The sequence below is a fragment of the Paroedura picta genome, chromosome 3 (assembly GCF_049243985.1).
Source record: "Paroedura picta isolate Pp20150507F chromosome 3, Ppicta_v3.0, whole genome shotgun sequence".
NCBI lineage: Eukaryota > Metazoa > Chordata > Lepidosauria > Squamata > Gekkonidae > Paroedura > Paroedura picta.
Genome location: NC_135371.1, coordinates 163,722,352 through 163,735,128, shown reverse-complemented (window position 1 = coordinate 163,735,128; position 12,777 = coordinate 163,722,352). Strand labels below are relative to the sequence as shown.

Below are 12,777 nucleotides of genomic sequence, written 5' to 3'. Positions count from 1 at the left end.
AGGACACGCAGTAATGGGTTTGAACTACAAGTACAACGATATAGGCTAGATATCAGGGAAAAAAATTCACTAGTTCAGCAGTGGAATAGGCTGCCTAAGGAGGTGGTGAGCTCCCCCTCACTGGCAGTCTTCAAGCAAAGGTTGGATACACACTTTTCTTGGATGCTTTGGGCTGATCCTGCGTTGAGCAGGGAGTTGGACTAGATGGTCTGTATGGCCCCTTCCAACTCTATGATTCTATGATAATGAACACATGAAGACACCTTCTGAGTCAGACCACTGGTCTCTCGAAGTCAGTATTGGCTGCTCTGACTGGCAGCAGCTCTCAGGGTGGGGGTGGGGGTCTCTGCTTGAGGCCTTTTCACATTATATCTTCTAAGCAGTTCTGAGCCAGGGCTCTCTCTGTCTTGGCCCCCACCTGCCAGACCTAAAACAATTCTGCAAGGCCCGCAACCTGGAGCTCTTCCACCAGGCTTTCAGTCAGGCTAGTGAGCCAGCACCAACTACAAACCAAAGGCCCCTCCCACTGCCAACTGCACTCAGAAAAATCGGAATCAACCATGCAGCAAAACTGAGTCCTCCTGTTGAACATCAAACTGCAGTGACAGAACCAATTGCTCTGTATTACTGCATTATGAAAATTATGAAAAGTTATTCCTGTTAAAAAAATGTTATGCGTTTCAAACCAAGGTGCTGTAACCACCCTGAGCCGCGAGGGAGAGGGGGCATATCCTTATCCATTGTTGTTCCTCTATATATTTGTGAAACAGCCTGGGGGGTGGAACGTGTCTGGCTGTCCAAGTTGGAATAGGGCCAATCAGAGTGCAGATGGCTGCGCCCTGATTGGCCCTGCCCCTGCAGCTCCCACCCTCTGTCCCTGGACTCTCGCCTCTTTGCTCTCAGACGTGCCTCAGTGCCTGGAGTCAGCAGCAGGTAAGAGGAGAGGGCCCTGGGCAAAGAATCGTGGTGGAGGGCCTGCTAACAAGGGCCTCCCGGCCTGCTGCCTGCCTGCTAAGGAGCTCTGTCCCGGCCCTGCTAACGAGCTGCCCAGCCCCTGCCCACCCCAGTTGATCCGGCTGTGAGCTGCGGCCCAAAGCCACCTTAAGCTGCCTGGCTAGGGGACAGTGGAGGGGACCCTTTCAAGGCCCGTTCTTAGGAAATATAAGTAAATAAATAAATAACTTTGCAGAAACTTGAAGAGTTCATTCTAGTGTTTCCCAGGCACGATGAAACCGCAGGGCCCTCCAAACATACCTGCAATGCTGTTTCCCCTCAGCTCAGATTCGATGCTTCTCTACAGCTGCCCCACACGGCATCCTTCACGGCTCCCTCTTACCAGTTCCACCGGGGTTGTGGTCTCCCCCTTCAGGCACACCCCTAAGTTAACTTCAGATGGATAAATGTAGTGCCTTCCATAAGGATAGATTCAAATGAGTAGCCGTGTCGGTCTGAAGTAGCACGATAAAATCAGAGTCCAGTAGCACCTTTAAGACCAACAAAGATTTATTCAAGGGGTGAGCTTTCGAGTGCAAGCACTCTTCCTCAGACTAAGAACTGACGAAGTAGGTATTCATAACAGTCGGAATGTATAAGCAAAAGTTAATTCTGTTACATTAAACTGTCCAAGCCATGGATTTGTCTTGCATAGCCACCCTCAGGTTCCTTGGTGGTCCCATCCAACCACTAAACCTGCTTCGCTTCCATGATCTAACAAGATCAAGCTAGCCTGGCCCACTAATCTCTACAGCATCCATCCAGGAACCACTGACCATCAGCCCGAGGGACGGTTATCTAAGCGGGGATCAGCCAATATTTACAAAAGCATCATAAGCCGCCGAAAAGCCATTCTTGGAAATAAGGCCCTATTTGGCATTCTATAGTCTCCCAGCAGTCCCTTTTAAGAGATCGTATCAGCTCTGTTTCAGGAACAGGCTATGTGCTTCATGCTGCTGTCCTGCTCTCCTTCGGAGAGGGTGGCTCTCCTGTGAACTGTAATGCTTCTGGGAACAGCAGAATGCTCAGGAGCTAACCACCATACCTGCAGGCCAGGAGTTCCAGACCTAGGGAGGCAGTTTCAGGCTGAGTAAGCCAAGTGGACCGTCTTTTCCGAGCTTCCCCCGAAGAAGAGGCCCAACAACACGCATCCAATCTGAGGAGCCGCTTTGCAGGTAGGTCTGGAGGAGCTGCATCACATCTTGGAAAGAATTCACAGAGGGAAGAACAGGAGCCTGGTTTCCTAAGCATGGCTAAACTAGATTTGTAAGCTGTCGCTGGGCGGGAGGGGAGGGTTGTCAAGTCACAGCTGACTTGGAGCAAGAGACTTTTAGAGGTGGTTCGCCATTGCCTGCCTCCAGGTCACGACCCTGGTCTTCCTTGGGGGGGTCTATCATCCAATGAGAACCAGCTTGGTGTAGTGGTTGGGAGTGTGGACTTCTAATCTGGCAAGCCGGGTTTGATTCCACGCTCCCCCACATGCAGCCAGCTGGGCGAACTTGGGCTCGCCACGGCACTGATAAAGCTGTGCTGACCAAGCAGGAATATCAAGGCTCTCTCAGCCTCATTTACCTCACAGGTAATATCAGGGCTCCCTCAGCCTCACAGGTGTTGTGGTGAGAGGAAAGGGAAGGTGACTATAAACCGCTGTGAGACTCCTTTGGGTAGAGAAAAGTGGCATATAAAAACCAACTCTTCTTCAGTAATATCAGGGCTCTCTCAGCCTCACCTCCCTCAAAGGGGGTCTGTTGTGGGGAGAGGAAAGGGAAGGCGAATGTAAGCCGCTTTGAGACTCCTCTGGGTAGAGAAAAACAGCATATAAGAACCAACTCTTCTTCTTCTTCAGTAATATCAGGGCTCTCTCAGCCTCACCTCCCTCACAGGTTGCCTGTTGTGGGGAGAGGAAAAGGGAAGGCGAATGTAAGCCGCTTTGAGACTCCTTCAGGTAGAGAAAAGCGGCATATAAGAACCAACTCTTCTTCTTCTTCAGTAATATCAGGGCTCTCTCAGCCTCACCTCCCTCACAGAGTGTCTGTTGTGAGGAGAGGAGAGGGAAGGCAAATGTAAGCTGTTTTGAGACCCCTTTGGGAAGAGAAAAGTGGCTCGGCTTAGCTTCCAGGACCTAATGAGATCAGGCTGGCTGCTATTCCTCACTCCAAAACCAGGAGTTTCTTGATAGCCAGGCATTAGGAAGATAATGGTGCCCTTATACCACTAGAAAGGAAGAGGGGACCAAAAATGGGCAAGGAAGTTATTTTATATTGAGAATGGCTATGTTTTATCCTCTAGGCCTGCCTGGGTAATGGCACCAACATCCACTGGGCGAAGTGCCTAGGGCCCACACTACTTTTAGGGACCCACAAAAGAAATTTAATGCCTTTTAAAATATCCGGGCTCTCAGCCCCACCTACCTCACAGGGTGTCTGTTCTGGGGAGAGGAAAGGGAAGGCGATTGTAAGCCGCTTTGAGACTCCTTTGGGTAGAGAAAAGTGGCATCTAAGAACCAATTCTTCTTCATCTTCAGTAATATCAGGGCTCTCTCAGCCCCACCTACCTCACAGGGTGTCTGTCCTGGGGAGAGGAAAGGGAAGGTGATTGTAAGCCACTTTGAGATTCCTTTGGGTAGAAAAAAGCAGCATCTAAGAACCAACTCTTCTTCTTTTCTCAAGCCCCTGTCAATTCTCTCAAAAGCTATTCTTGAACTTCATCCTCTTGAAACCACCAAAGGAACTGACTCAACAGGATCATTAAAATGTCTAGCCCCTAACTCGGGCGACTCCGAAAGAAGCATGCTCCTGCAAGATCCATCCCTCTGTTCCTCAGAGACACCTGCGAAGCTCCCCCGGCAATCAGCACTGTCATTTGTGGTTTTGCTGTGGTTGTGTAGGCTGCATCCGAGTGCAAAGGTCTCTTTCCTGAGCTGAGCACTGAGGGTGGAGGAAGAGACGACAAACATCTTTCTTGTTTAATGGTAAGAATGCCTTGGATGAAGATGGGCACTGCGAAAAATGAGCTATCATTACATTGATCTCCCTTCGAAATGCCAACCCATCGGGAATTTTAAAAGTGGGCCGACGCACCGCTCACGGGGGCATAGTTGCACATTCGGTAGTTTCTGGAAAGCAAGGGCAAAGCTTTTTGTTTTTCTCCATTGTATTAAACTGTAGAGCACACCTGAATACGGAATTTTGACTCTGGACTCTGCCCATAGAACAACCCAAAATATCTGGACTTCATCCCTGGCTATTTTCCACACTTCCTCTAGCTTCCATCCCAGGCCCCAGGCCATACGAGAGTGTTTTGTGACAACTCATGTTTTAGTTAAGTGGACAGTCATTCCTATTATTATGTATTATTAATCATTATATTATGGATAAGATGCTTAATTGCTGTTCTATTGGCATAACAGAAGTTCCACCAACGGAATGACATTTCCGTCGGAGGAGGAGAGGAGGATGTGTTCCGCTGATTCCCTCTTCCACTGTAAATCCCTATTTGGGCCCCCTCACAGTTCCCTGCTGTCCACCAAATCACCAATGTGCAATTCTATGGAGCAAAAAAGGCTTTGGGAGAAGGTGGGCCACGTTGCCTTCCTCTAGTCACACAGGGGTGGCCAAACTGTAGCTCTCCAGATGTCCAAAGACTACAATTACTATGAGCCCCTGTCAGCATGAGGGGCTCCTGGGAATAGTAGTCCATGGGCATCGGGAGAACTACAATTTGTCCACCTCCACTCAAGGCAAAGTGATTTATTTAAGATTCTTTTATTTTAAACCAAATTCCCCAGAATGAGCGCTAAAGTGAAAGATGTGATATATACAAATCCACAGACTCAAAAGAGAGTTCAAAGCCCTCTTCTAACTGTAGTTAAAGTCTGATTCAAAACTAACCATGGCTCTTATTCCACTTAGTACAGGCTTTGCCCCTTTAAGAGGTGAACAGCTTCTTCTGCTATGCCGGCCACTGTAGTTAAATCAACGTGGAAAGACATGTAGCCATGCAACTCTGGCCTGAGGCATCACCTTGTGGCCACTGACCAGCACAGTCTGGAGTCTGCAGCTGCTGCCTTGTGAATGGCCACAATGGATCCTCATGGGTCAATGGAGACTGCGTTCTGTCCGCTGCCCGTGTGGTAAATCTGCCTGGAAATGCACAGAAGTGCTTTCTCATACAATGAACTCTGCACTGATTCCCTCCCAGCCCCCCCAATATTTTCAACCCATCATTTGCTTGCACGGACTGGCCTTAAGAACGATCTGCCAGAAGGAAAACATGGCTTAAAACCTGTTAATACAAGATATACCATATGGTGTTACCATAGAGTTTCCAGTGATTCCTAGAGAGGCATTGACATGACTTCTGGGTTTTTCCCAGAAGTGATGTAACAGAGTCACGCTGGCAGTAATTTTTTCTTACTCCAGAGGAGGGAATCCCGTAGGAAGGAGATGCCTGCCTACCACTTAGCAGGTAAATTATTATTATTATTATTATTATTATTATTATTATTATTATTATTATTAGATTTATAGCCCGCCACTCCCTTGCGGCTCGTGGCGGGGAACAATATCACAATTCCCCATTAAAACCCCATAAAACAATAATAACATTGCTAATATTGCCGGCATGGCAAGAATGGCAGCTCAACTCCCCCCCCCCCCTCCCTCCCACTACTAGCGGGTGGAGAGGAGGTCCTGATGATGTTTTGCTTCGGGTCCAGAACCCGAGTCCCCGGGGGAGGCATAGATCTATTAACAGCCCCGGCCTCAACCATAAACCTGGCGGAAGAGCTCCGTCTTGCAGGCCCTGCGGAATGTTGAAAGATCCCGCAGGGCCCGCAGCTCTCCCGGGAGCTCATTCCACCAGGTCGGGGCCAGGACCGAAAATGTTAATGCTAGACAGTAGAAATGGAATGAAAGTTTTCAGCATGTCCCCTGCACTTACTATGCTTTTTGCCAGTTGTTCCTCTGCCCAAAGCAGCCTACTTGGCATCTGCAAAAGACCATTCCTTCTCCATAATGGCTCCAATATTCTGGAACCTGCTCCCTGATGACACAAGGGATGCTGTGTCTTCAGAAGGCCTGAGGAAGTGGTACAGTGTCATGTTATTTGTGGGGCCTTTTGAGCTGAAGGCATTTCTTGAGGAAGAAATAAATGGGGCTTCATGGTATCTTTGTACGTCTCTAGGTTTTGGAATTGGTAATACCAGTTTGAGCCACAAAGGAAAGGGAAATATTGTAAACAGATCCATTGACGGATAAAGTCTCCCTGCAGTCTCTAGGCATCTGCAACCTTTTGCAACTATGCCATAATTCACTAGCAAAAAGACAAAATAAAAAGCCTATGTGCATAACGGAAACGATGCAACCGAACATTACTGATAATTAATATGTTGATAAGCCATAAAGTTTTCTTTGCCCACATTGGTTGTTCCCCATTGGTCTTTTATTAGGAAGTGTCATGCAGGAGATCTCACAATCAGTAATGCCTATGCACATAAACTTCCAGTAGCAATTGCTTGAGTGTGCAGGCATAAATCTATCCATAAATCACATTTTGGATTTCTGGTATCTGTTCACTTCTATTATTTCCTTTTCAGTAGAGCAGGGGTAGTCAAACTGCGGCCCTCCAGATGTCCATGGACTACAATTCCCAGGAGCCCCTGCCAGCGAATGCTGGCAGGGGCTCCTGGGAATTGTAGTCCATGGACATCTGGAGGGCCACAGTTTGACTACCCCTGCTGTAGAGCATCTCCAACGTCCTCTGAAAATCCCTGCCTGCCATTCCTTTCACATGCTGGTTATGGAAAGATCCCATCTACCCCTCCAGTATACCATGTCTTGAATATTTTCTCTCTGTTTAAGAGCCATATTTGCTTTTGCTAGGTTTGTCCGCTCTGAGGGGGGGGGGTAAAACCTGGGAAAGGACCTCAGCCAAGTTCCATGCCATAGAGTTCACGCTCCAGAGCAGCCATGTTCTCCAGGGGAAGGGATCTCTGTCAACTAGAACTATGTAATAGCAGGAGAGTTACAGGCTCCACCTGGTGGTTGGCAGTCATAGGTTCCCCTACCTGACCCATCTGGCTCTAGAGCAAGGGTGTCAAACATAAGGCCCAGAGGCTAGAATTGGCCTGTCTAGGGCTCTAAGCCAACCCACAAGCAACTGGTGCAAGGGAGGGAATTGGAGACTGCTGGGGCGGGAGTGAGCGGAGCCCCTCCGACCGTGGCTTCAGCGTGGTGGAACAACCACAACTGCAGCATGTCTGTGGCAGCCTCAGGGCTATGCTGGGAGCTGCCCTAGCTGCATTCATGCCAGCTCAGAGTTCCAAAGTGAGGTTGCATGCTTGGCCTGCAGCTCCGGGGATGCTGTTGTGGATGGCCATGGGTATCTGCGTTGACATGTGTATGATGTGCAGATAATCCTTTGCTGGCTGGGGCTGCCGTGCTATCAGTGGGGAAGGGGGTGCTCCCCAGGACCACACCCCCCCCCCCACACACACACTTATTAAAATCTAGAAGAATATCCGGCAAGCTAGCCCAGACTTTTTCAACCTTCTGGCCATGGAGGAGGCCCTGAAATAATTTTTCAGGTTTCAAGGAGCCCCGAAAGTGTTGTCAGCCACGCCTCCCTGCCACACCCCCAGGAGTAGAAGTGACATCTCAACTAGAAGTGACATCACTACGGGTGTTAACAGGCAGGCTCGAGAAGGACTGAGGGTGAGGGGAGAGACAGGAGGTGGTGGGAGGTAAACAGGCAGGCTCCATCTCCTCCCAGGTGCAGAAACTACAAAAGAACTCACGCTTGGGGCGAAGGGGAGAAATGAGGTGGCCAGTTCCCTTGCTTGTGGTTGAATCCACTAAGGCAGGAGGTAAAAGGCCACAGACCACCCCCCCCCTGTTATGGCACCCATGGCCTGGCCCAACGAAGTGATATTTCTATCAGATCCTGCCCTCATAGCAAATGGGTTTGACACGTCTGCTCTAGAGCCAAGGGTCATGACTGTAGATATGCTGAGTTTTAATGTGTCGGGCGATTTTAGAGGAAGAGCATGAAGAATGTTAGTCTTTCTTCCTGCAGGCTGAAATGGCACAGCCTGTTCTATCACTTAGCTATTTCTACTACCCCTTTTTAGGGTTTCGATCGCTGCTTTAACAAAATGTTCGAAGATTTGGGAAACGGTGCCTGGGGAAGGCAGAATCTGGGGACAATGTCCAATGACTTCTGACCAATGCACTAATCTCTGGGCACCGTTGGAATTCTGAGAGGGGATGGTGAGGGCCAAACAAAAATGGCTGTCACAGGAGGTGGAGCCAAATCCAAAATGGCTGCCACAGGAGGCATACCCAAACCTTCCTCCAGGGAAGAAGGAAATCTTGAAGACAGAATGGACATACTTAACAGGTACCATGGGAAGTACTACCATGGCCTCTACAGACACAGTGTTGGGGGCCTAAGCTGACTGCCCTAGCCTCTCTAGTCTTTAGCCTTAAAACACAGGGAGATACTTAGAGCATCGCTGTGTGGAAGCCATTTCCCCCCTGCTCCTTAGTTCTTCTGGACAGAAAACTGGGGCTGGAAGATAGCTATGCCCCATGTGCAGGGCATGCAAAGCAAGTTCACAGATCCTGTGGGTAACGGTAGGTTGACAACGCCAGTGGCTAAGACGGTCTGCTTCCCCAGTTGCTGTCGATTTTCATTCACAGTTAGTGGCCTAATCACAGCAAACCGGAAAAAAAATGACGCCAATTATAAAGACAATGCAACCTATTTATTTCAACAAAGGGATGAACCTCTTTTTTTCCTCCCTGTATGTTTACAGGACTTTCAGAAAGCCGCACAAAACCCCTGCAGAGCACCAAAGTATGAGTGTGACGATTCTACAAGCTAGCCCACACATGTTTGGGGCAGCCCCACTCGACATATATAGAAGGCTGTGCCCAAGCTGCCGATCCTGAATCCTCATGGTTCCACCTTAACGCCCTTCGTGGTTCCAAACGGACACGCATCCAAACTGGAGATGTAGGAAAGAGGGCGATCTGCCATTGAAATGGGCCCCACATTCCAGACCTACCTCAACAGAAGCTGCCAGTAGTTCTGGAGCTGGAAAGCCAGCAAGTTCTTCCCTTCCAGTTGGACCACTCTGATTCTCCCCAGGCTTTTACAGTGACCATACATCACGTTCAGTATCGGGGCCTTGAATGGAACAACAGAGAGACCGGCTGGAGTCCCTGGCTACTTTAGCCTCACGGAATTCATACCAACCATTTCTGCCTTTTGTGATATAGACACCTACTTCCAAAATCTCACCATCAGCTCTCTTGGGGATGTGGAAGGCTGCACCCTGCCGCATCCGTACTGAATTCCGCAGCTTCAGAGTCAACATTGCTGTTGGGAAATACATGCCTGAGAGATATACCATTCATAACAGTGTTGTGACTGCCCGTGGGCATCCCTAACACAAAGAGGAGAGCCATCCATGGAAAGGAGAAAATATCAATGATGCTACTGCGGTATCAAAAAGAGTGTATTTCTCCATCATCCCAACCAACTCTGCAGATGATGGGAGCATCTCTTCCTTTTTGAGGCTACCTTCGGCCTACTCTAATGCGGGGGTCGTCAACCCCCGGTCCGTAGCCCAGTACCGGGCCGAGAAGGCCACGGTACCGGGCCGCCGGCAGCCGTGCCTACCTCCCCCCCTGCCCCGCAGCGAGAAGCTTTGCATGCGGCCCGGCTACCTTCTCGCTGCTAGAGGGAGGGGAAGAGGCAGGTGTGGCCACCGGCACGTCGGCGACACAAACGCGCATGCGCAGAGCTGCTGCACGTGCGCGTTTGCGCCCCCTGCTGGCGAAAACGTGCATGTGTGGCAACCCTGCACATGTGCGTTAGCGCCCCCTGCTGGCAAAAACGCACGTGCAGCAACAGCGCATGCGCGTTTTCGCTCAGCTGCCGCACGTGCTCGGCGCCCAGGCCCTTGGCTTCCCCCCACCCCCGGAGGCGGTCCCCAGCCACAGAAAGGTTGGGGACCACTGCTCTAATGGCTTATGCGTTCAGAGACATGTCTCTTTTATCAACCCTTTCACCCAAGGCACGGCTTGTTCTTTCCCACTAAATACGTCTCTCCTTCACGGTGTCTGTTTTTGCTCATCAGAGCTAAGGAATAAAGATATATCTGACTTCAGCTTTTGATCCTAGGGTTTGGGGGAGACAAAAGGAAGAGGAGTTTTAACCCCTCTGACCTTAGTAGCTGCCGCTGGTCTCTCTAAATACGTAGAAAAGTTTAAACCAGAGGTCTCCAACACTTCACACTTTTAACCTCACTTCTTCCTATTTTACATAGAAAATTTACACCTGAAAGATAGCGTGACTGATTTCACACCACCCCTAGTGCTGATGGCAGGTGCATGGCAAATGCTCGGTGGCTATGTGCATAGGAGCATAAAGATTCATAGAATAATAGAATTGGAAGGGACCTCATGGGTCATCTAGTCCAACCCCTGCACTATGCAGGACACTAACAGAGTTGGTTTCTATGCCCCGCTTTTCCCTAACTGAAGGAGTCAAAGCAGCTTGCAGTTGCATTCCCTTCTTCTCCCAGCAACAGCCTCCCTGTGAGGGAAGTGGGGCTGAGAGATCTCTGACAGAACTGCTCTGGGAGAACAGCTCTAACATAACTATGACTCGCCCAAGGTCACCCAGCTGGCTTCAGGTGGAGGAGGAGGTGGGAATCAAACCCAGCTCTCCAGATTAGAGAGAGCCACTCTTAATCACTGCACAGGCATTGTGAAAGAACATGCTTGCAAGCTCTCATGTTCCTTGGTTGGCCAGAACAACCACGCAGCTGTCCCAAATCTCTTTTCAGTGGCAGCACCCTTTCCCCTTGCCCCCTGGAGGGGCCGAGCCCCAAACACGCTGGGCACCATCTTCTGTTGCCAGTGACTCAGAAAGTACCTGTGCTAAATGAGGAAATGACGTTTGAAGAAAGGTTGGGGGAGCTTGGTCTGTTTAGCCTGGAGAGGAGATAACTGAGAGGGGATCTGATAATCATCTTCACGTATTTGAAAGGCTGCCATATAGAGGATGGAGCAGAGTTGTTCTCTCTTGCCCCGGAGGGAGGGACCAGAACCAATGGGATGAAATTAATTCAAAAGAAATTCCGTCTAAACCTCCGGAAGAAGTTCCTGACCGTTAGAGTGGTTCCTCAGTGGAACAGGCTTCCTCGGAAGGCGGTGGGTTCTCCATCTTGGAGATTTTTAAGCAGAGGCTAGAGAGCCATCTGACGGAGAGGCTGATTCTGTGAAGGTCCAAGGGGGTGGCAGGTTACAGTGGATGAGCAATAGGGTTGTGAGTGTCCTGTATAGTGCAGGGGGTTGGACTAGATGACCCATGAGGTCCCTTCCAACTCTATGATTCTATGATTTTAAATGGAGCAAATTGCATTGCCATTTCAAAGCTCCTCCTAATTCAGGGGTCCCAACCATTTTGAGCCTGTGATAGAGATGCTACCCTCCAGGTGGGACCTGAAGTTCTCGTGGAATTATCGCTTATTTCCAGAAGACTGAGATCAATTCATTGGAGAACACCGAGGCTTTGGAGAGTAGACCCAATGGCATTATGCCCCTCTGAGTCTCTGTCCTCTCCAGGCTCCACCTCCAAATCTCATAAAGTTTCCCAGCCTGGATCTTGCAACCCTAAGCCCCTCATCCCCCCGCCTCCCCATGTGGCTAGGGGGACCTGGCAATTCTAGCCCGTAGGCACCTTTGGCCCTCTAATGTAGGGTTGCTAGCAATGTTTCCTCTCATCCCCCCCGCCTACACACACACACGCACACACAATGAGCGGAGCAATTCACATCCTAAGCAGAGGAGAACGGTCATCATCTGAAAATGGGCACTGAGCAGTGCAAGGCCCTGTGTGGCTCCGGATTGCAGCTGAGGGCGGCTTCCAGCTTCAACAGAACCCTGGCTGCCAGGCCCCAACTACAGGCAGGGGAATGCTCACTGCTGATCCCACCCCCTACCCCCAATCAGCTGGGCCACAAGGGGGCCTTACCAGGACCTGGAGGGAGGCCCAGCCTATATTGGCGGCAACGTGGAGACTCTCTAGTTTTTGGGGAAAACTCTATTGTAGAAGATGTTTTTCCCGTGCAGCAGGCTTTCTCAAACAGGGTTTCAGGGATCCCCGTGGTTTCTTGGTAGCCCCGGGAGGCTTTCCTGAATGGGTGGGAGTTCATTAATGTTTTAAATTTGTTAAACAGTCACCAGGTGATACGACCATATGTGGTCATGTCGACCCGCCTCCCTCTCCCAGCATGGCCAATGATGGGCCTGGAGGGGGTAAGAAGGGGAGGGGCCTTGGGTGGGCGTGTCCACAGCTCTGCTTCCCAATCGTATTCTGCACTTTCTCAAAACCTCAAGAATGTTTCAGGGGTTTCTCAATGATATAAAAAGTTGAGAAAGGCTGCCATGCAGTCTTTGGCCAAATTCCAGAACATCACCGGGACGTCCTAGCACAATGACATCAGTTCCAGTACATACTGACAGTAACGTCTGCATGTCGCCAGCAGCCTAGGCTGGGCCTGCCTCCCACTCCTTGGCAACCCTCCTGTAAAAGGATTTCTTTTCTTTTTGCCAGCTCAGCTGTGCCTGGAGTTTCACAGCACAGAGCCAGTTTGGTATGGTGGTTAAGGAGTGCAGACTTCTAATCTGGCAAGCCGGGTTTGATTCCCCGCTCCCCCATATGCAGCCAGCTGGGTGACCTTGGGCTCGCCATGACACTTGCAAGAAAGCT

At 50.0% G+C, this 12,777-nt stretch overlaps 1 long non-coding RNA gene across 1 annotated transcript; it reads left to right on the top strand.

Annotated features, from left to right (window-relative positions):
• Nucleotides 1-10,168, top strand: LOC143831382 (uncharacterized). The gene is made up of 3 exons (XR_013228865.1): nucleotides 1-2,168; nucleotides 3,663-3,964; nucleotides 8,810-10,168. It is a non-coding gene; the product is annotated as an uncharacterized LOC143831382 (long non-coding RNA).
• Nucleotides 10,169-12,777: the final 2,609 nt, after the last annotated feature.